The 23,175-nt window shown below is 39.5% G+C and overlaps 14 non-coding genes across 14 annotated transcripts; 8 read left to right on the forward strand and 6 right to left on the reverse strand.

Annotated features, from left to right (window-relative positions):
- Positions 1–278: 278 nt before the first annotated feature.
- On the reverse strand, positions 279–350 carry TRNAQ-CUG (transfer RNA glutamine (anticodon CUG)). The gene has a single exon. It is a non-coding gene; the product is annotated as a tRNA-Gln (tRNA).
- Positions 351–4,030: 3,680 nt separating this feature from the next.
- On the forward strand, positions 4,031–4,102 carry TRNAQ-UUG (transfer RNA glutamine (anticodon UUG)). Its single transcript has one exon. It is a non-coding gene; the product is annotated as a tRNA-Gln (tRNA).
- Positions 4,103–5,003: 901 nt separating this feature from the next.
- On the reverse strand, positions 5,004–5,075 carry TRNAQ-CUG (transfer RNA glutamine (anticodon CUG)). The gene has a single exon. It is a non-coding gene; the product is annotated as a tRNA-Gln (tRNA).
- A 2,342-nt stretch (positions 5,076–7,417) lies between these two features.
- On the forward strand, positions 7,418–7,489 carry TRNAQ-UUG (transfer RNA glutamine (anticodon UUG)). The gene has a single exon. It is a non-coding gene; the product is annotated as a tRNA-Gln (tRNA).
- Positions 7,490–8,727: 1,238 nt separating this feature from the next.
- Positions 8,728–8,799, forward strand: TRNAQ-UUG (transfer RNA glutamine (anticodon UUG)). Its single transcript has one exon. It is a non-coding gene; the product is annotated as a tRNA-Gln (tRNA).
- Positions 8,800–9,712: 913 nt separating this feature from the next.
- On the reverse strand, positions 9,713–9,784 carry TRNAQ-CUG (transfer RNA glutamine (anticodon CUG)). Its single transcript has one exon. It is a non-coding gene; the product is annotated as a tRNA-Gln (tRNA).
- Positions 9,785–13,464: 3,680 nt separating this feature from the next.
- Positions 13,465–13,536, forward strand: TRNAQ-UUG (transfer RNA glutamine (anticodon UUG)). Its single transcript has one exon. It is a non-coding gene; the product is annotated as a tRNA-Gln (tRNA).
- A 901-nt stretch (positions 13,537–14,437) lies between these two features.
- TRNAQ-CUG (transfer RNA glutamine (anticodon CUG)) lies at positions 14,438–14,509 on the reverse strand. The gene has a single exon. It is a non-coding gene; the product is annotated as a tRNA-Gln (tRNA).
- A 2,359-nt stretch (positions 14,510–16,868) lies between these two features.
- Positions 16,869–16,940, forward strand: TRNAQ-UUG (transfer RNA glutamine (anticodon UUG)). The gene has a single exon. It is a non-coding gene; the product is annotated as a tRNA-Gln (tRNA).
- Positions 16,941–18,178: 1,238 nt separating this feature from the next.
- Positions 18,179–18,250, forward strand: TRNAQ-UUG (transfer RNA glutamine (anticodon UUG)). Its single transcript has one exon. It is a non-coding gene; the product is annotated as a tRNA-Gln (tRNA).
- Positions 18,251–19,162: 912 nt separating this feature from the next.
- On the reverse strand, positions 19,163–19,234 carry TRNAQ-CUG (transfer RNA glutamine (anticodon CUG)). The gene has a single exon. It is a non-coding gene; the product is annotated as a tRNA-Gln (tRNA).
- Positions 19,235–21,612: 2,378 nt separating this feature from the next.
- On the forward strand, positions 21,613–21,684 carry TRNAQ-UUG (transfer RNA glutamine (anticodon UUG)). Its single transcript has one exon. It is a non-coding gene; the product is annotated as a tRNA-Gln (tRNA).
- Positions 21,685–22,591: 907 nt separating this feature from the next.
- Positions 22,592–22,663, reverse strand: TRNAQ-CUG (transfer RNA glutamine (anticodon CUG)). Its single transcript has one exon. It is a non-coding gene; the product is annotated as a tRNA-Gln (tRNA).
- A 259-nt stretch (positions 22,664–22,922) lies between these two features.
- On the forward strand, positions 22,923–22,994 carry TRNAQ-UUG (transfer RNA glutamine (anticodon UUG)). The gene has a single exon. It is a non-coding gene; the product is annotated as a tRNA-Gln (tRNA).
- The last annotated feature ends 181 nt before the right edge of the window (positions 22,995–23,175 follow it).

Genomic DNA, 23,175 nt, shown 5'->3' on the forward strand with positions numbered 1-23,175 from the left:
CACAATAAACGATAAGGGAAAGGTTCGACTGATGGTAAACTCTTACAGAGATTTGAATGCAAATTATTGGATTCAACCTCCAGGGTGCTACCATTACACCATGGGTCTTTCACACCACAGAAAGTGGTGGGTTTCATTGTGGCTAAAGAGCGTCATCCATGGAAAATCTTTCTTTTTTCAAATGCATCCAGGGAATAATGCTATGAAAGTGGGCGACACAGCAGCGTCATTGCTATTAAAACAAGACACTTAGAGGAAAACAAACACAGTAATTCCCAAGGTCCCACCGAGATTTGAACTCGGATCGCTGGATTCAGAGTCCAGAGTGCTAACCATTACACCATGGAACCTACATACTTAGTGACATGATGAACGTCATTGCAGCAAAAAAAGAGCCTTTTAGAGAATGTATGCAATATTCTTTTATCGTATGCCTCCAGAGGAAGAATCCTATCCAAATGAGCTGTAAAGCAAAGAGTTTGCTATTGCGCAACAACCAACTAAACAGTTCCACATTTGCATAATATCCGTGGCCTAGGAATATGAGTTTGTTAAAAACATGCATGAGATCTCGATTCTCATTTCTGTTACAACTCTGTCAGGTTGCACCAGCAAGGGGCCCATGGTGTAATGGTTAGCAAAGAACATTACTGAAGGGCCCCTCGGCCAGCCAGAATGCCAAAATGGAGAGAACGGGCATGAACTGGTTGTGAATGCGCTTCAAAATGCGTTCACAGGTAATTGAACTGGTGATCTCCTCAGTTTATACACCTGGAACTCCTGTCAATAGCAACAGTCGGCAGCTGGGTTGCCAGACATTTCGTCGAAAAAAATTTGTCGACAGGACAATTGGTCGAAACCATTTGGCCGCAAACCAAATGGTCGAATTGCTTTTGTTTTTTATTTTCACTTTTTTTTTTGGGGGGGGGCTTGGGGGGGTCCCCCCAACCCCCTTTTTTTCTAAAAAATCATTTTTTCCCCTAAACTACAACCTAAAAAATATATATATAAATAAATTAAAAAATCGACCATTTGGCTTTCGACCAAATTACGTCGACCAAATGTCTTTCGACGAAATGTCTTTCGACGAAATGTCCGGACAGCGGCAGCTGGTCTGTGTCAGTAATAGCAATTTGATTTTGCCATTTTCACAACTCCCTAATAAATGAACAAAATGTTCCATTTGTAGGCACAGTTACATGCTATGGTATGTATACCATGCTTAATAACCACCATAGGAGGCTCAGAGCACCATCCGCATTCTTACGTACAAAACATGTAAGGAAATAATCAGATCTTTTGCTCTGCAGGAGTCAGGCTTCTTTAAAGCCTGACAAAGTGGCAGAGTGCCATTGTAAACTGAGGCATGATGAAACCATGCCCAAGAACCCAGGCAGGTTAAACCCTTCCACTCATGCCCCTAGGCCCCGAACGGCCAGGTTCTATAGACAGGGCAGCTGGCATGGATTATGGACACTTTTAACATAGGGTGGTTTTTCAACCTTATCTCCTCTGGGAGCAAAGCGCTGGACAGGGTTTCCTGTACGTTTTTGAGGTTCGCAGGGATCTATGTGTGGATGTTTCTTGGTGTGAAAAGCATGACACCTTTTGGGGTGACACCAGGCTCTTCTGGGAGTTAATTTGCATAATCTCTACTTTCTATTTTATGTGACATGGGCTGCAGTTACATTGTTCTGTTAATAGAGGGCAACACACAGGTCATAGTTCCAAACAGGGGTGCACGGTCTGCTTGCTAGCTTACATTTACAGTTCTATTTGGGATTCACCGCCTTTTCATAAACTGAGTACTCTTCCGGAGTATTTCTAACTTATGTAGGTGTTTTGGGGGTGTTACGTGCCTTTGTATGACTGCTGCAAACCACTTGATATTAGACATTGATTGGAAACGACGTAAAAAATCCTGACACATATTGTAAGCGGACATAAAATGACCTATATTAGCTAATATAAGTAAACAGACATCACTCCCCCCTCCCCACAAAAAGGGATGTATGCGTACACAAAAAATAAAAATGAAAAACAAGCAACTACTGCAGTTAAAATCTAAAAATGTAAATTCAGTTACATGATCATGACTCGGAAGGGGAAGTTAAAAAGTAAAAAAACACAAGGTAGGAGAGAGGTTAGCTTTACATGCCATGAGGGAGGAAGAGGTCTTCCAAGCACTGTTGTGTATGTTGGTCAATCCCTCTGAAACGCAAAAGGGATGTGCACATAGAAATCAAAGCAGAGTCATCCAGAGAGACTATTTAATTCTTTTTTTTTCAAATTCTCAAAAGGAAGCTGCTATCAAATTGAACTATTCATCACAGCCACTGCTAGGAAATCTATGTGCATAAAATGACAATACACCCAAAGGAAAACAAAATATAGCTATAACATGTCAGATTACTAAATTCAGAGTCCAGCCTACTAACCATTAGACCATGGAACCTAAATACTTCCGCAAATGCTGAACTTCATTATGCCAAAACAGAGGCAGTCAGAAACAATATTTAATATTGCTTAATCATATGCCTCAAGAGGAAGAATTTGATCTACATGCTCTATAAAGCACAGAGATTGCTATAGCACAACGTCAATCGACAACATCGCTGTGTTTGTATGATATCAGTCAATTGGGACTATGAATCTGTAAAAATTGTAAATGTGCTCTATATTGCCATTTCTGATTCAACGCTCTCAGGTGCATCTTGCAAGGGTTCCATGGTGTAATGGTTAGCACTTTGGATTTGAATCCAACGATCCGAGTTCAAGTCTCGGTGGAACCGTTATCTTGCTCTTACACTCCATTTTCTAATTTCTCAAATTACAATTCAACAGAGTTAATATTCAGAAGTTCAGTCGACTCAGGTAGCCGTTTTCACACTCTCTCTCTCTCTGCACGACATTACATTTAAATGCACTTTGGTGCCTGATACCAATACAGTGATGCAACTACATATCGTTAATGTACAATCCCTAAGGTCAATCAGAGTGGGCACCCAGATATCTCTCAGAAACATTTTCCACAGATGAATAATGTCCAACCTTAACTCTATGAAAAGAAAAATGTACACTCTATGTGCAGTAGATTCTCTGCTCACTGGAACATGCAGAAACAACATTGATGTGAAAAGATTGGAAAAAGCCCTATTTTATTAACATTAAAAAATGTTATACAATTATTTTGGTGAATCATATTCACTTTCACAATCATTCCTACGTTTCAAGCAATTTGATGGTCTTATTAAATGTGTAAAAAATGTAATTCTTTGAGTTGACAAACTGTATGGAGAGCAAACTTTTTATAACTTACAAGAGTTATGAGTTCTAGAAAGTAGTGCATTTACTGATCAAGTGCCCTTGTTTAAATGTACTTACTTTATTTGGATCACACCTTTCTCGAAAGAAGAAATAAACTCTAAATTATCAGGAAACAATTCAACTGATTTTAGGGGCCTCCTGGGCTTTCAATGCAAATCGCTGAGATCAAAAGCCAGTTTAATAGCCATTATACCTTGGAGTTTTGGAGATATGAGAGTGGGCAGTTTCTTTGTGGCAAAAGAGAGTCATCCCCAGAAACTATTAATATTCTTTGGTCAAAGAAGACTGCCATCAAAGTGGGCTGTAAAGCAAAGCTATTGCTGTTATATCTATCTGCAAATGAAAGGCAACTCTAAAAGAGAAGCAGCCCCAAGGTCCCACTGAGACTTGAACTTGGATCGCTGGATTCAGAGTCCAGAGTGCTAACCATTACACCATGGAACCCACATATTCAGTAGCATGATGCACTTCATTCTGGAAAAACAGAGCACATCAGAGAAAATATGTAATATTCCTATATCATTAGCCTCCAGAGGAAGAATTTGATCCAAATGAGACATGAAGCCAATACTTTGCGATTGCACAGCATCCAACAGCAACAGTGCTGCTTCGATATAATATCAGTAAACGGTTACTATAGGTCAGTAAAAATCTTGACTGTGCCCTATATTCTCATTGCCCTTATGAAGCTCTGCTCAACAAGGGTTCCATGGTGTAATGGTTAGCACTTTGGACTTTGAATCCAGCAATCCGAGTTCAAGTCTCGGTGGAACCTCTCTCTTGCTCTAACACTTTTTGTCTTAAATTATAGGCCAAAGATAGTAATATTCATAAGGTTAGTGGTGTAGGGTATTCATTTTCGCTCTCACTCTCTGGCATAACTTTTCATAAAAATCCACTTTTGTGCCTAGCACCTTAACCTTTATGCATTTTTTTTAAATGTATGAACAGTGAGGTCATTCTGAGTCGATGGGCAGATCTGCATCGGAAACATACATAAAAGATTTGAAATTTTCAAACTTAACTCAATGTTAAGAAACATGCTCAATCTGTGACCCAATGGATTCTCTTTTTACTTGAAGATGCAGCAACAACATTAATAATACCATTTTGGGAAAGCAGCTCTATTGTATCGCCATTCTCTTTCAAAATTGTTAAAGGGTTAATCCTATGAAAAGCGACCACATTCAGAATCAATGATATTAATCAAGCGTCTTAACAGTCTTTACATGTTTGTAAAATGAAGGTATCAGTTTGAGATGAAAAATAGAACGAAGAACACACTTTTCTTAATTCACAAAAGGCCTGAGGTGTATAAATACTGTTTGTACCGACCAAGGGCCCATTCGTGAATGTACTTACTTTAGTTTGATCATACCTTTCTTCAAAGAAGACATCCACAATAAACGATAAGGGAAAGGTTCGACTGATGGTAAACTCTTACAGAGATTTGAATGCAAATTATTGGATTCAACCTCCAGGGTGCTACCATTACACCATGGGTCTTTCACACCACAGAAAGTGGTGGGTTTCATTGTGGCTAAAGAGCGTCATCCATGGAAAATCTTTCTTTCTTCAAATGCACCCAGGGAATAATGCTATGAAAGTGGGCGACACAGCAGCGTCATTGCTATTAAAACAAGACACTGAGAGGAAAACAAACACAGTAATTCCCAAGGTCCCACCGAGATTTGAACTCGGATCGCTGGATTCAGAGTCCAGAGTGCTAACCATTACACCATGGAACCTACATACTTAGTGACATGATGAACGTCATTGCAGCAAAAAAAGAGCCTTTTAGAGAATGTATGCAATATTCTTTTATCTTATGCCTCCAGAGGAAGAATCCTATCCAAATGAGCTGTAAAGCAAAGAGTTTGCTATTGCGCAACAACCAACTAAACAGTTCCACATTTGCATAATATCCGTGGGCTAGGAATATGAGTTTGTTAAAATGATGCATGAGATCTCGATTCTCATTTCTGTTACAACTCTGTCAGGTTGCACCATCAAGGGGCCCATGGTGTAATGGTTAGCAAAGAACATTACTGAAGGGCCCCTCGGCCAGCCAGAAAGCCAAAATGGAGAGAACGGGCATGAACTGGCTGTGAATGAGCTTCAAAATGCGTTCACAGGTAATTGAACTGGTGATCTCCTCAGTTTATACACCTGGAACTCCTGTCAAAAGCAACAGTCGGCAGCTGGGTTGCCAGACATTTCGTCGAAAAAAATTTGTCGACAGGACAATTGGTCAAAACCATTTGGTCGAAAACCAAATGGTCGAATTGCTTTTGTTTTTTATTTTCACTTTTTTTTTTTGGGGGGGGGGTTTTGGGGGGGTCCCCCCAACCCCCCTTTTTTTCCCTAAACTACAACCTAAAAAATATATATATAAATAAATTAATAAATCGACCATTTGGCTTTCGACCAAATTACGTCGACCAAATGTCTTTCGACGAAATGTCCGGACAGCGGCAGCTGGTCTGTGTCAGTAATGGCAATTTGATTTTGCCATTTTCACAACTCCCTAATAAATGAACAAAATGTTCCATTTGTAGGCACAGTTACATGCTATGGTATGTATACCATGCTTAATAACCACCATAGGAGGCTCAGAGCACCATCCGCATTCTTACGTACAAAACATGTAAGGAAATAATCAGATCTTTTGCTCTGCAGGAGTCAGGCTTCTTTAAAGCCTGACAAAGTGGCAGAGTGCCATTGTAAACTGAGGCATGATGAAACCATGCCCAAGAACCCAGGCAGGTTAAACCCTTCCACTCATGCCCCTAGGCCCCGAACGGCCAGGTTCTATAGACAGGGCAGCTGCCATGGATTATGGACACTTTTAACATAGGGTGGTTTTTCAACCTTATCTCCTCTGGGAGCAAAGCGCTGGACAGGGTTTCCTGTACGTTTTTGAGGTTCGCAGGGATCTATGTGTGGATGTTTCTTGGTGTGAAAAGCATGACACCTTTTGGGGTGACACCAGGCTCTTCTGGGAGTTAATTTGCATAATCTCTACTTTCTATTTTATGTGACATGGGCTGCAGTTACATTGTTCTGTTAATAGAGGGCAACACACAGGTCATTGTTCCAAACAGGGGTGCACGGTCTGCTTGCTAGCTTACATTTACAGTTCTATTTGGGATTCACCGCCTTTTCATAAACTGAGCACTCTTCCGGAGTATTTCTAACTTATGTAGGTGTTTTGGGGGTGTTACGTGCCTTTGTATGACTGCTGCAAACCACTTGATATTAGACATTGATTGGAAACGACATAAAAAATCCTGACACATATTGTAAGCGGACATAAAATGACCTATATTAGCTAATATAAGTAAACAGACATCACTCCCCCCTCCCCACAAAAAGGGATGTATGCGTACACAAAAAATAAAAATGAAAAACAAGCAACTACTGCAGTTAAAATCTAAAACGGTAAATTCAGTTACATGATCATTACTCGGAAGGGGAAGTTAAAAAGTAAAAAAACACAAGGTAGGAGAGAGGTTAGCTTTACATGCCATGAGGGAGGAAGAGGTCTTCCAAGCACTGTTGTGTATGTTGGTCAATCCCTCTGAAACGCAAAAGGGATGTGCACATAGAAATCAAAGCAGAGTCATCCAGAGAGACTATTTAATTCTTTTTTTTTCAAATTCTCAAAAGGAAGCTGCTATCAAATTGAACTATTCATCACAGCCACTGCTAGGAAATCTATGTGCATAAAATGACAATACACCCAAAGGAAAACAAAATATAGCTATAACATGTCAGATTACTAAATTCAGAGTCCAGCCTACTAACCATTAGACCATGGAACCTAAATACTTCCGCAAATGCTGAACTTCATTATGCCAAAACAGAGGCAGTCAGAAACAATATTTAATATTGCTTAATCATATGCCTCAAGAGGAAGAATTTGATCTATATGCTCTATAAAGCACAGAGATTGCTATAGCACAACGTCAATCGACAACATCGCTGTGTTTGTATGATATCAGTCAATTGGGACTATGAATCTGTAAAAATTGTAAATGTGCTCTATATTGCCATTTCTGATTCAACGCTCTCAGGTGCAGCTTGCAAGGGTTCCATGGTGTAATGGTTAGCACTTTGGACTTTGAATCCAACGATCCGAGTTCAAGTCTCAGTGGAACCGTTATCTTGCTCTTACACTCCATTTTCTAATTTCTCAAATTACAATTCAACAGAGTTAATATTCAGAAGTTCAGTCGACTCAGGTAGCCGTTTTCACACTCTCTCTCTCTCTGCACGACATTACATTTAAATGCACTTTGGTGCCTGATACCAATACAGTGATGCAACTACATATCGTTAATGTACAATCCCTAAGGTCAATCAGAGTGGGCACCCAGATATCTCTCAGAAACATTTTCCACAGATGAATAATGTCCAACCTTAACTCTATGAAAAGAAAAATGTACACACTATGTGCAGTAGATTCTCTGCTCACTGGAACATGCAGAAACAACATTGATGTGAAAAGATTGGAAAAAGCCCTATTTTATTAACATTAAAAAATGTTATACAATTATTTTGGTGAATCATATTCACTTTCACAATCATTCCTATGTTTCAAGCAATTTGATGGTCTTATTAAATGTGTAAAAAATGTAATTCTTTGAGTTGACAAACTGTATGGAGAGCAAACTTTTTATAACTTACAAGAGTTATGAGTTGTAGAAAGTAGTGCATTTACTGATCAAGTGCCCTTGTTTAAATGTACTTACTTTATTTGGATCACACCTTTCTCGAAAGAAGAAATAAACTCTAAATTATCAGGAAACAATTCAACTGATTTTAGGGGCCTCCTGGGCTTTCAATGCAAATCGCTGAGATCAAAAGCCAGTTTAATAGCCATTATACCTTGGAGCTTTGGAGATATGAGAGTGGGCAGTTTCTTTGTGGCAAAAGAGAGTCATCCCCAGAAACTATTAATATTCTTTGGTCAAAGAAGACAGCCATCAAAGTGGGCTGTAAAGCAAAGCTATTGCTGTTATATCTATCTGCAAATGAAAGGCAACTCTAAAAGAGAAGCAGCCCCAAGGTCCCACTGAGACTTGAACTCGGATCGTTGGATTCAGAGTCCAGAATGCTAACCATTACACCATGGAACCCACATATTCAGTAGCATGATGCACTTCATTCTGGAAAAACAGAGCACATCAGAGAAAATATGTAATATTCCTATATCATTAGACTCCAGAGGAAGAATTTGATCCAAATGAGACATGAAGCCAATACTTTGCGATTGCACAGCATCCAACAGCAACAGTGCTGCTTCGATATAATATCAGTAAACGGTTACTATAGGTCAGTAAAAATCTTGACTGTGCCCTATATTCTCATTGCCCTTATGAAGCTCTACTCAACAAGGGTTCCATGGTGTAATGGTTAGCAATTTGGATTTTGAATCCAGAGATCCGAGTTCAAGTCTCGGTGGAACCTCTCTCTTGCTCTAACACACTTTGTCTCCTTGTTGTCTTAAATTATAGGCCAAAGATAGTAATATTCATAAGGTTAGTGGTGTAGGGTATTCATTTTCGCTCTCACTCTCTGGCATAACTTTTCATAAAAATCCACTTTTGTGCCTAGCACCTTAACCTTTATGCATTTTTTTTAAATGTATGAACAGTGAGGTCATTCTGAGTCGATGGGCAGATCTGCATCGGAAACATACATAAAAGATTTGAAATTTTCAAACTTAACTCAATGTTAAGAAACATGCTCAATCTGTGACCCAATGGATTCTCTTTTTACTTGAAGATGCAGCAACAACATTAATAATACCATTTTGGGAAAAGCAGCTCTATTGTATCGCCATTCTCTTTCAAAATTGTTAAAGGGTTAATCCTATGAAAAGCGACCACATTCAGAATCAATGATATTAATCAAGCGTCTTAACAGTCTTTACATGTTTGTAAAATGAAGGTATCAGTTTGAGATGAAAAATAGAACGAAGAACACACTTTTCTTAATTCACAAAAGGCCTGAGGTGTATAAATACTGTTTGTACCGACCAAGGGCCCATTCGTGAATGTACTTACTTTAGTTGGATCATACCTTTCTTCAAAGAAGACATCCACAATAAACGATAAGGGAAAGGTTCGACTGATGGTAAACTCTTACAGAGATTTGAATGCAAATTATTGGATTCAACCTCCAGGGTGCTACCATTACACCATGGGTCTTTCACACCACAGAAAGTGGTGGGTTTCATTGTGGCTAAAGAGCGTCATCCATGGAAAATCTTTCTTTTTTCAAATGCATCCAGGGAATAATGCTATGAAAGTGGGCGACACAGCAGCGTCATTGCTATTAAAACAAGACACTTAGAGGAAAACAAACACAGTAATTCCCAAGGTCCCACCGAGATTTGAACTCGGATCGCTGGATTCAGAGTCCAGAGTGCTAACCATTACACCATGGAACCTACATACTTAGTGACATGATGAACGTCATTGCAGCAAAAAAAGAGCCTTTTAGAGAATGTATGCAATATTCTTTTATCGTATGCCTCCAGAGGAAGAATCCTATCCAAATGAGCTGTAAAGCAAAGAGTTTGCTATTGCGCAACAACCAACTAAACAGTTCCACATTTGCATAATATCCGTGGCCTAGGAATATGAGTTTGTTAAAAACATGCATGAGATCTCGATTCTCATTTCTGTTACAACTCTGTCAGGTTGCACCAGCAAGGGGCCCATGGTGTAATGGTTAGCAAAGAACATTACTGAAGGGCCCCTCGGCCAGCCAGAATGCCAAAATGGAGAGAACGGGCATGAACTGGTTGTGAATGCGCTTCAAAATGCGTTCACAGGTAATTGAACTGGTGATCTCCTCAGTTTATACACCTGGAACTCCTGTCAATAGCAACAGTCGGCAGCTGGGTTGCCAGACATTTCGTCGAAAAAAATTTGTCGACAGGACAATTGGTCGAAACCATTTGGCCGCAAACCAAATGGTCGAATTGCTTTTGTTTTTTATTTTCACTTTTTTTTTGGGGGGGGGGCTTGGGGGGGTCCCCCCAACCCCCTTTTTTTCTAAAAAATCATTTTTTCCCCTAAACTACAACCTAAAAAATATATATATAAATAAATTAAAAAATCGACCATTTGGCTTTCGACCAAATTACGTCGACCAAATGTCTTTCGACGAAATGTCTTTCGACGAAATGTCCGGACAGCGGCAGCTGGTCTGTGTCAGTAATAGCAATTTGATTTTGCCATTTTCACAACTCCCTAATAAATGAACAAAATGTTCCATTTGTAGGCACAGTTACATGCTATGGTATGTATACCATGCTTAATAACCACCATAGGAGGCTCAGAGCACCATCCGCATTCTTACGTACAAAACATGTAAGGAAATAATCAGATCTTTTGCTCTGCAGGAGTCAGGCTTCTTTAAAGCCTGACAAAGTGGCAGAGTGCCATTGTAAACTGAGGCATGATGAAACCATGCCCAAGAACCCAGGCAGGTTAAACCCTTCCACTCATGCCCCTAGGCCCCGAACGGCCAGGTTCTATAGACAGGGCAGCTGGCATGGATTATGGACACTTTTAACATAGGGTGGTTTTTCAACCTTATCTCCTCTGGGAGCAAAGCGCTGGACAGGGTTTCCTGTACGTTTTTGAGGTTCGCAGGGATCTATGTGTGGATGTTTCTTGGTGTGAAAAGCATGACACCTTTTGGGGTGACACCAGGCTCTTCTGGGAGTTAATTTGCATAATCTCTACTTTCTATTTTATGTGACATGGGCTGCAGTTACATTGTTCTGTTAATAGAGGGCAACACACAGGTCATAGTTCCAAACAGGGGTGCACGGTCTGCTTGCTAGCTTACATTTACAGTTCTATTTGGGATTCACCGCCTTTTCATAAACTGAGTACTCTTCCGGAGTATTTCTAACTTATGTAGGTGTTTTGGGGGTGTTACGTGCCTTTGTATGACTGCTGCAAACCACTTGATATTAGACATTGATTGGAAACGACGTAAAAAATCCTGACACATATTGTAAGCGGACATAAAATGACCTATATTAGCTAATATAAGTAAACAGACATCACTCCCCCCTCCCCACAAAAAGGGATGTATGCGTACACAAAAAATAAAAATGAAAAACAAGCAACTACTGCAGTTAAAATCTAAAAATGTAAATTCAGTTACATGATCATGACTCGGAAGGGGAAGTTAAAAAGTAAAAAAACACAAGGTAGGAGAGAGGTTAGCTTTACATGCCATGAGGGAGGAAGAGGTCTTCCAAGCACTGTTGTGTATGTTGGTCAATCCCTCTGAAACGCAAAAGGGATGTGCACATAGAAATCAAAGCAGAGTCATCCAGAGAGACTATTTAATTCTTTTTTTTTCAAATTCTCAAAAGGAAGCTGCTATCAAATTGAACTATTCATCACAGCCACTGCTAGGAAATCTATGTGCATAAAATGACAATACACCCAAAGGAAAACAAAATATAGCTATAACATGTCAGATTACTAAATTCAGAGTCCAGCCTACTAACCATTAGACCATGGAACCTAAATACTTCCGCAAATGCTGAACTTCATTATGCCAAAACAGAGGCAGTCAGAAACAATATTTAATATTGCTTAATCATATGCCTCAAGAGGAAGAATTTGATCTACATGCTCTATAAAGCACAGAGATTGCTATAGCACAACGTCAATCGACAACATCGCTGTGTTTGTATGATATCAGTCAATTGGGACTATGAATCTGTAAAAATTGTAAATGTGCTCTATATTGCCATTTCTGATTCAACGCTCTCAGGTGCATCTTGCAAGGGTTCCATGGTGTAATGGTTAGCACTTTGGATTTGAATCCAACGATCCGAGTTCAAGTCTCGGTGGAACCGTTATCTTGCTCTTACACTCCATTTTCTAATTTCTCAAATTACAATTCAACAGAGTTAATATTCAGAAGTTCAGTCGACTCAGGTAGCCGTTTTCACACTCTCTCTCTCTCTGCACGACATTACATTTAAATGCACTTTGGTGCCTGATACCAATACAGTGATGCAACTACATATCGTTAATGTACAATCCCTAAGGTCAATCAGAGTGGGCACCCAGATATCTCTCAGAAACATTTTCCACAGATGAATAATGTCCAACCTTAACTCTATGAAAAGAAAAATGTACACTCTATGTGCAGTAGATTCTCTGCTCACTGGAACATGCAGAAACAACATTGATGTGAAAAGATTGGAAAAAGCCCTATTTTATTAACATTAAAAAATGTTATACAATTATTTTGGTGAATCATATTCACTTTCACAATCATTCCTACGTTTCAAGCAATTTGATGGTCTTATTAAATGTGTAAAAAATGTAATTCTTTGAGTTGACAAACTGTATGGAGAGCAAACTTTTTATAACTTACAAGAGTTATGAGTTCTAGAAAGTAGTGCATTTACTGATCAAGTGCCCTTGTTTAAATGTACTTACTTTATTTGGATCACACCTTTCTCGAAAGAAGAAATAAACTCTAAATTATCAGGAAACAATTCAACTGATTTTAGGGGCCTCCTGGGCTTTCAATGCAAATCGCTGAGATCAAAAGCCAGTTTAATAGCCATTATACCTTGGAGCTTTGGAGATATGAGAGTGGGCAGTTTCTTTGTGGCAAAAGAGAGTCATCCCCAGAAACTATTAATATTCTTTGGTCAAAGAAGACTGCCATCAAAGTGGGCTGTAAAGCAAAGCTATTGCTGTTATATCTATCTGCAAATGAAAGGCAACTCTAAAAGAGAAGCAGCCCCAAGGTCCCACTGAGACTTGAACTTGGATCGCTGGATTCAGAGTCCAGAGTGCTAACCATTACACCATGGAACCCACATATTCAGTAGCATGATGCACTTCATTCTGGAAAAACAGAGCACATCAGAGAAAATATGTAATATTCCTATATCATTAGCCTCCAGAGGAAGAATTTGATCCAAATGAGACATGAAGCCAATACTTTGCGATTGCACAGCATCCAACAGCAACAGTGCTGCTTCGATATAATATCAGTAAACGGTTACTATAGGTCAGTAAAAATCTTGACTGTGCCCTATATTCTCATTGCCCTTATGAAGCTCTGCTCAACAAGGGTTCCATGGTGTAATGGTTAGCACTTTGGACTTTGAATCCAGCAATCCGAGTTCAAGTCTCGGTGGAACCTCTCTCTTGCTCTAACACTTTTTGTCTTAAATTATAGGCCAAAGATAGTAATATTCATAAGGTTAGTGGTGTAGGGTATTCATTTTCGCTCTCACTCTCTGGCATAACTTTTCATAAAAATCCACTTTTGTGCCTAGCACCTTAACCTTTATGCATTTTTTTTAAATGTATGAACAGTGAGGTCATTCTGAGTCGATGGGCAGATCTGCATCGGAAACATACATAAAAGATTTGAAATTTTCAAACTTAACTCAATGTTAAGAAACATGCTCAATCTGTGACCCAATGGATTCTCTTTTTACTTGAAGATGCAGCAACAACATTAATAATACCATTTTGGGAAAGCAGCTCTATTGTATCGCCATTCTCTTTCAAAATTGTTAAAGGGTTAATCCTATGAAAAGCGACCACATTCAGAATCAATGATATTAATCAAGCGTCTTAACAGTCTTTACATGTTTGTAAAATGAAGGTATCAGTTTGAGATGAAAAATAGAACGAAGAACACACTTTTCTTAATTCACAAAAGGCCTGAGGTGTATAAATACTGTTTGTACCGACCAAGGGCCCATTCGTGAATGTACTTACTTTAGTTTGATCATACCTTTCTTCAAAGAAGACATCCACAATAAACGATAAGGGAAAGGTTCGACTGATGGTAAACTCTTACAGAGATTTGAATGCAAATTATTGGATTCAACCTCCAGGGTGCTACCATTACACCATGGGTCTTTCACACCACAGAAAGTGGTGGGTTTCATTGTGGCTAAAGAGCGTCATCCATGGAAAATCTTTCTTTCTTCAAATGCACCCAGGGAATAATGCTATGAAAGTGGGCGACACAGCAGCGTCATTGCTATTAAAACAAGACACTGAGAGGAAAACAAACACAGTAATTCCCAAGGTCCCACCGAGATTTGAACTCGGATCGCTGGATTCAGAGTCCAGAGTGCTAACCATTACACCATGGAACCTACATACTTAGTGACATGATGAACGTCATTGCAGCAAAAAAAGAGCCTTTTAGAGAATGTATGCAATATTCTTTTATCTTATGCCTCCAGAGGAAGAATCCTATCCAAATGAGCTGTAAAGCAAAGAGTTTGCTATTGCGCAACAACCAACTAAACAGTTCCACATTTGCATAATATCCGTGGGCTAGGAATATGAGTTTGTTAAAATGATGCATGAGATCTCGATTCTCATTTCTGTTACAACTCTGTCAGGTTGCACCATCAAGGGGCCCATGGTGTAATGGTTAGCAAAGAACATTACTGAAGGGCCCCTCGGCCAGCCAGAAAGCCAAAATGGAGAGAACGGGCATGAACTGGCTGTGAATGAGCTTCAAAATGCGTTCACAGGTAATTGAACTGGTGATCTCCTCAGTTTATACACCTGGAACTCCTGTCAAAAGCAACAGTCGGCAGCTGGGTTGCCAGACATTTCGTCGAAAAAAATTTGTCGACAGGACAATTGGTCAAAACCATTTGGTCGAAAACCAAATGGTCGAATTGCTTTTGTTTTTTATTTTCACTTTTTTTTTTTGGGGGGGGGGTTTTGGGGGGGTCCCCCCAACCCCCTTTTTTTCTAAAAACCCCTTTTTTTCCCTAAACTACAACCTAAAAAATATATATATAAATAAATTAATAAATCGACCATTTGGCTTTCGACCAAATTACGTCGACCAAATGTCTTTCGACGAAATGTCCGGACAGCGGCAGCTGGTCTGTGTCAGTAATGGCAATTTGATTTTGCCATTTTCACAACTCCCTAATAAATGAACAAAATGTTCCATTTGTAGGCACAGTTACATGCTATGGTATGTATACCATGCTTAATAACCACCATAGGAGGCTCAGAGCACCATCCGCATTCTTACGTACAAAACATGTAAGGAAATAATCAGATCTTTTGCTCTGCAGGAGTCAGGCTTCTTTAAAGCCTGACAAAGTGGCAGAGTGCCATTGTAAACTGAGGCATGATGAAACCATGCCCAAGAACCCAGGCAGGTTAAACCCTTCCACTCATGCCCCTAGGCCCCGAACGGCCAGGTTCTATAGACAGGGCAGCTGCCATGGATTATGGACACTTTTAACATAGGGTGGTTTTTCAACCTTATCTCCTCTGGGAGCAAAGCGCTGGACAGGGTTTCCTGTACGTTTTTGAGGTTCGCAGGGATCTATGTGTGGATGTTTCTTGGTGTGAAAAGCATGACACCTTTTGGGGTGACACCAGGCTCTTCTGGGAGTTAATTTGCATAATCTCTACTTTCTATTTTATGTGACATGGGCTGCAGTTACATTGTTCTGTTAATAGAGGGCAACACACAGGTCATTGTTCCAAACAGGGGTGCACGGTCTGCTTGCTAGCTTACATTTACAGTTCTATTTGGGATTCACCGCCTTTTCATAAACTGAGCACTCTTCCGGAGTATTTCTAACTTATGTAGGTGTTTTGGGGGTGTTACGTGCCTTTGTATGACTGCTGCAAACCACTTGATATTAGACATTGATTGGAAACGACATAAAAAATCCTGACACATATTGTAAGCGGACATAAAATGACCTATATTAGCTAATATAAGTAAACAGACATCACTCCCCCCTCCCCACAAAAAGGGATGTATGCGTACACAAAAAATAAAAATGAAAAACAAGCAACTACTGCAGTTAAAATCTAAAACGGTAAATTCAGTTACATGATCATTACTCGGAAGGGGAAGTTAAAAAGTAAAAAAACACAAGGTAGGAGAGAGGTTAGCTTTACATGCCATGAGGGAGGAAGAGGTCTTCCAAGCACTGTTGTGTATGTTGGTCAATCCCTCTGAAACGCAAAAGGGATGTGCACATAGAAATCAAAGCAGAGTCATCCAGAGAGACTATTTAATTCTTTTTTTTTCAAATTCTCAAAAGGAAGCTGCTATCAAATTGAACTATTCATCACAGCCACTGCTAGGAAATCTATGTGCATAAAATGACAATACACCCAAAGGAAAACAAAATATAGCTATAACATGTCAGATTACTAAATTCAGAGTCCAGCCTACTAACCATTAGACCATGGAACCTAAATACTTCCGCAAATGCTGAACTTCATTATGCCAAAACAGAGGCAGTCAGAAACAATATTTAATATTGCTTAATCATATGCCTCAAGAGGAAGAATTTGATCTATATGCTCTATAAAGCACAGAGATTGCTATAGCACAACGTCAATCGACAACATCGCTGTGTTTGTATGATATCAGTCAATTGGGACTATGAATCTGTAAAAATTGTAAATGTGCTCTATATTGCCATTTCTGATTCAACGCTCTCAGGTGCAGCTTGCAAGGGTTCCATGGTGTAATGGTTAGCACTTTGGACTTTGAATCCAACGATCCGAGTTCAAGTCTCAGTGGAACCGTTATCTTGCTCTTACACTCCATTTTCTAATTTCTCAAATTACAATTCAACAGAGTTAATATTCAGAAGTTCAGTCGACTCAGGTAGCCGTTTTCACACTCTCTCTCTCTCTGCACGACATTACATTTAAATGCACTTTGGTGCCTGATACCAATACAGTGATGCAACTACATATCGTTAATGTACAATCCCTAAGGTCAATCAGAGTGGGCACCCAGATATCTCTCAGAAACATTTTCCACAGATGAATAATGTCCAACCTTAACTCTATGAAAAGAAAAATGTACACACTATGTGCAGTAGATTCTCTGCTCACTGGAACATGCAGAAACAACATTGATGTGAAAAGATTGGAAAAAGCCCTATTTTATTAACATTAAAAAATGTTATACAATTATTTTGGTGAATCATATTCACTTTCACAATCATTCCTATGTTTCAAGCAATTTGATGGTCTTATTAAATGTGTAAAAAATGTAATTCTTTGAGTTGACAAACTGTATGGAGAGCAAACTTTTTATAACTTACAAGAGTTATGAGTTGTAGAAAGTAGTGCATTTACTGATCAAGTGCCCTTGTTTAAATGTACTTACTTTATTTGGATCACACCTTTCTCGAAAGAAGAAATAAACTCTAAATTATCAGGAAACAATTCAACTGATTTTAGGGGCCTCCTGGGCTTTCAATGCAAATCGCTGAGATCAAAAGCCAGTTTAATAGCCATTATACCTTGGAGCTTTGGAGATATGAGAGTGGGCAGTTTCTTTGTGGCAAAAGAGAGTCATCCCCAGAAACTATTAATATTCTTTGGTCAAAGAAGACAGCCATCAAAGTGGGCTGTAAAGCAAAGCTATTGCTGTTATATCTATCTGCAAATGAAAGGCAACTCTAAAAGAGAAGCAGCCCCAAGGTCCCACTGAGACTTGAACTCGGATCGTTGGATTCAGAGTCCAGAATGCTAACCATTACACCATGGAACCCACATATTCAGTAGCATGATGCACTTCATTCTGGAAAAACAGAGCACATCAGAGAAAATATGTAATATTCCTATATCATTAGACTCCAGAGGAAGAATTTGATCCAAATGAGACATGAAGCCAATACTTTGCGATTGCACAGCATCCAACAGCAACAGTGCTGCTTCGATATAATATCAGTAAACGGTTACTATAGGTCAGTAAAAATCTTGACTGTGCCCTATATTCTCATTGCCCTTATGAAGCTCTGCTCAACAAGGGTTCCATGGTGTAATGGTTAGCACTTTGGACTTTGAATCCAGTGATCCGAATTCAAGTCTCGGTGGAACCTCTCTCTTGCTCTAACACACTTTGTTTCCTTGTTGTCTTAAATTATAGGACAAAGATAGTAATATTCATAAGGTTAGTGGTGTAGGGTATTCATTTTCGCTCTCACTCTCTGGCATAACTTTTCATAAAAATCCACTTTTGTGCCTAGCACCTTAACCTTTATGCATTTATTTTAAATGTATGAACAGTGAGGTCATTCTGAGTCGATGGGCAGATCTGCATCGGAAACATACATAAAAGATTTGAAATTTTCAAACTTAACTCAATGTTAAGAAACATGCGCAATCTGTGACCCAATGGATTCTCTTTTTACTTGAAGATGCAGCAACAACATTAATAATACCATTTTGGGAAAGCAGCTCTATTGTATCGCCATTCTCTTTCAAAATTGTTAAAGGGTTAATCCTATGAAAAGCGACCACATTCAGAATCAATGATATTAATCAAGCGTCTTAACAGTCTTTACATGTTTGTAAAATGAAGGTATCAGTTTGAGATGAAAAATAGAACGAAGAACACACTTTTCTTAATTCACAAAAGGCCTGAGGTGTATAAATACTGTTTGTACCGACCAAGGGCCCATTCGTGAATGTACTTACTTTAGTTGGATCATACCTTTCTTCAAAGAAGACATCCACAATAAACGATAAGGGAAAGGTTCGACTGATGGTAAACTCTTACAGAGATTTGAATGCAAATTATTGGATTCAACCTCCAGGGTGCTACCATTACACCATGGGTCTTTCACACCACAGAAAGTGGTGGGTTTCATTGTGGCTAAAGAGCATCATCCATGGAAAATCTTTCTTTCTTCAAATGCACCCAGGGAATAATGCTATGAAAGTGGGCGACACAGCAGCGTCATTGCTATTAAAACAAGACACTGAGAGGAAAACAAACAAAGTAATTCCCAAGGTCCCACCGAGATTTGAACTCGGATCGCTGGATTCAGAGTCCAGAGTGCTAACCATTACACCATGGAACCTACATACTTAGTGACATGATGAACGTCATTGCAGCAAAAAAAGAGCCTTTTAGAGAATGTATGCAATATTCTTTTATCTTATGCCTCCAGAGGAAGAATCCTATCCAAATGAGCTGTAAAGCAAAGAGTTTGCTATTGCGCAACAACCAACTAAACAGTTCCACATTTGCATAATATCCGTGGGCTAGGAATATGAGTTTGTTAAAATGATGCATGAGATCTCGATTCTCATTTCTGTTACAACTCTGTCAGGTTGCACCAGCAAGGGGCCCATGGTGTAATGGTTAGCAAAGAACATTACTGAAGGGCCCCTCGGCCAGCCAGAATGCCAAAATGGAGAGAACGGGCATGAACTGGTTGTGAATGAGCTTCAAAATGCGTTCACAGGTAATTGAACTGGTGATCTCCTCAGTTTATACACCTGGAACTCCTGTCAATAGCAACAGTCGGCAGCTGGGTTGCCAGACATTTCGTCGAAAAAATTTGTCGACAGGACAATTAGTCGAAACCATTTGGTCGAAAACCAAATGGTCGAATTGCTTTTGTTTTTTATTTTCACTTTTATTTTGGGGGGGGTTTGGGGGGGTCCCCCCAACCCCCTTTTTTTCTAAAAACCCCTTTTTTCCCCTAAACTACAACCTAAAAAATATATATATAAATAAATTAAAAAATCGACCATTTGGCTTTCGACCAAATTACGTCGACCAAATGTCTTTCGACGAAATGTCTTTCGACGAAATGTCCGGACAGCGCAGCTGGTCTGTGTCAGTAATGGCAATTTGATTTTGCCATTTTCACAACTCCCTAATAAATGAACAAAATGTTCCATTTGTAGGCACAGTTACATGCTATGGTATGTATACCATGCTTAATAACCACCATAGGAGGCTCAGAACACCATCCGCATTCCTACGTACAAAACATGTAAAGAAATAATCAGATCTTTTGCTCTGCAGGAGTCAGGCTTCTTTGAAGTCTGACAAAGTGGCAGAGTGCCATTGTAAACTGAGGCATGATGAAACCATGCCCAAGAACCCAGGCAGGTTAAACCCTTCCACTCATGCCCCTAGGCCCCGAACGGCCATGAACGGCCAGGTTCTATAGACAGGGCAGCTGGCATGGATTATGGACTTTTTTAACATAGGGTGGTTTTTCAACCTTATCTCCTCTGGGAGCAAAGCGCTGGACAGGGTTTCCTGTACGTTTTTGAGGTTCGCAGGGATCTATGTGTGGATGTTTCTTGGTGTGAAAAGCATGACACCTTTTGGGGTGACACCAGGCTCTTCTGGGAGTTAATTTGCATAATCTCTACTTTCTATTTTATGTGACATGGGCTGCAGTTACATTGTTCTGTTAATAGAGGGCAACACACAGGTCATAGTTCCAAACAGGGGTGCACGGTCTGCTTGCTAGCTTACATTTACAGTTCTATTTGGGATTCACCGCCTTTTCATAAACTGAGTACTCTTCCGGAGTATTTCTAACTTATGTAGGTGTTTTGGGGGTGTTACGTGCCTTTGTATGACTGCTGCAAACCACTTGATATTAGACATTGATTGGAAACGACATAAAAAATCCTGACACATATTGTAAGCGGACATAAAATGACCTATATTAGCTAATATAAGTAAACAGACATCACTCGCCCCTCCCCACAAAAAGGGATGTATGCGTACACAAAAAATAAAAATGAAAAACAAGCAACTACTGCAGTTAAAATCTAAAAATGTAAATTCAGTTACATGATCATGACTCGGAAGGGGAAGTTAAAAAGTAAAAAAAACACAAGGTAGGAGAGAGGTTAGCTTTACATGCCATGAGGGAGGAAGAGGTCTTCCAAGCACTGTTGTGTATGTTGGTCAATCCCTCTGAAACGCAAAAGGGATGTGCACATAGAAATCAAAGCAGAGTCATCCAGAGAGACTATTTAATTCTTTTTTTTTCAAATTCTCAAAAGGAAGCTGCTATCAAATTGAACTATTCATCACAGCCACTGCTAGGAAATCTATGTGCATAAAATGACAATACACCCAAAGGAAAACAAAATATAGCTATAACATGTCAGATTACTAAATTCAGAGTCCAGCCTACTAACCATTAGACCATGGAACCTAAATACTTCCGCAAATGCTGAACTTCATTATGCCAAAACAGAGGCACTCAGAAACAATATTTAATATTGCTTAATCATATGCCTCAAGAGGAAGAATTTGATCTACATGCTCTATAAAGCACAGAGATTGCTATAGCACAACGTCAATCGACAACATCGCTGTGTTTGTATGATATCAGTCAATTGGGACTATGAATCTGTAAAAATTGTAAATGTGCTCTATATTGCCATTTCTGATTCAACGCTCTCAGGTGCATCTTGCAAGGGTTCCATGGTGTAATGGTTAGCACTTTGGACTTTGAATCCAACGATCTGAGTTCAAGTCTCGGTGGAACCGTTATCTTGCTCTTACACTCCATTTTCTAATTTCTCAAATTACAATTCAACAGAGTTAATATTCAGAAGTTCAGTCGACTCAGGTAGCCGTTTTCACACTCTCTCTCTCTCTGCACGACATTACATTTAAATGCACTTTGGTGCCTGATACCAATACAGTGATGCAACTACATATCGTTAATGTACAATCCCTAAGGTCAATCAGAGTGGGCACCCAGATATCTCTCAGAAACATTTTCCACAGATGAATAATGTCCAACCTTAACTCTATGAAAAGAAAAATGTACACACTATGTGCAGTAGATTCTCTGCTCACTGGAACATGCAGAAACAACATTGATGTGAAAAGATTGGAAAAAGCCCTATTTTATTAACATTAAAAAATGTTATACAATTATTTTGGTGAATCATATTCACTTTCACAATCATTCCTATGTTTCAAGCAATTTGATGGTCTTATTAAATGTGTAAAAAATGTAATTCTTTGAGTTGACAAACTGTATGGAGAGCAAACTTTTTATAACTTACAAGAGTTATGAGTTCTAGAAAGTAGTGCATTTACTGATCAAGTGCCCTTGTTTAAATGTACTTACTTTATTTGGATCACACCTTTCTCGAAAGAAGAAATAAACTCTAAATTATCAGGAAACAATTCAACTGATTTTAGGGGCCTCCTGGGCTTTCAATGCAAATCGCTGAGATCAAAAGCCAGTTTAATAGCCATTATACCTTGGAGCTTTGGAGATATGAGAGTGGGCAGTTTCTTTGTGGCAAAAGAGAGTCATCCCCAGAAACTATTAATATTCTTTGGTCAAAGAAGACTGCCATCAAAGTGGGCTGTAAAACAAAGCTATTGCTGTTATATCTATCTGCAAATGAAAGGCAACTCTAAAAGAGAAGCAGCCCCAAGGTCCCACCGAGATTTGAACTCGGATCGCTGGATTCAGAGTCCAGAGTGCTAACCATTACACCATGGAACCCACATATTCAGTAGCATGATGCACTTCATTCTGGAAAAACAGAGCACATCAGAGAAAATATGTAATATTCCTATATCATTAGACTCCAGAGGAAGAATTTGATCCAAATGAGACATGAAGCCAATACTTTGTGATTGCACAGCATCCAACAGCAACAGTGCTGCTTCGATATAATATCAGTAAACGGTTACTATAGGTCAGTAAAAATCTTGACTGTGCCCTATATTCTCATTGCCCTTATGAAGCTTTGCTCAACAAGGGTTCCATGGTGTAATGGTTAGCACTTTGGACTTTGAATCCAGCGATCCGAGTTCAAGTCTCGGTGGAACCTCTCTCTTGCTCTAACACACTTTGGCCCTCATTACGACCCTGGCGGTTTTTTTCCGCCATCGGCGGACTTTTCCGCCATGGCGCAAAGTCCCTTTACGCCATGGCGGATGGCGGACTTACCGCCCCATTCCGAGGTCGGCGGGGCGGTAAGTCCCCATTGACCCATTTACCCTTCCCCATTC

The sequence above is a fragment of the Ambystoma mexicanum genome, chromosome 5p (assembly GCF_040938575.1).
Source record: "Ambystoma mexicanum isolate Mex_15411 chromosome 5p, UKY_AmexF1_1, whole genome shotgun sequence".
Classification (NCBI taxonomy): Eukaryota; Metazoa; Chordata; class Amphibia; order Caudata; family Ambystomatidae; genus Ambystoma; species Ambystoma mexicanum.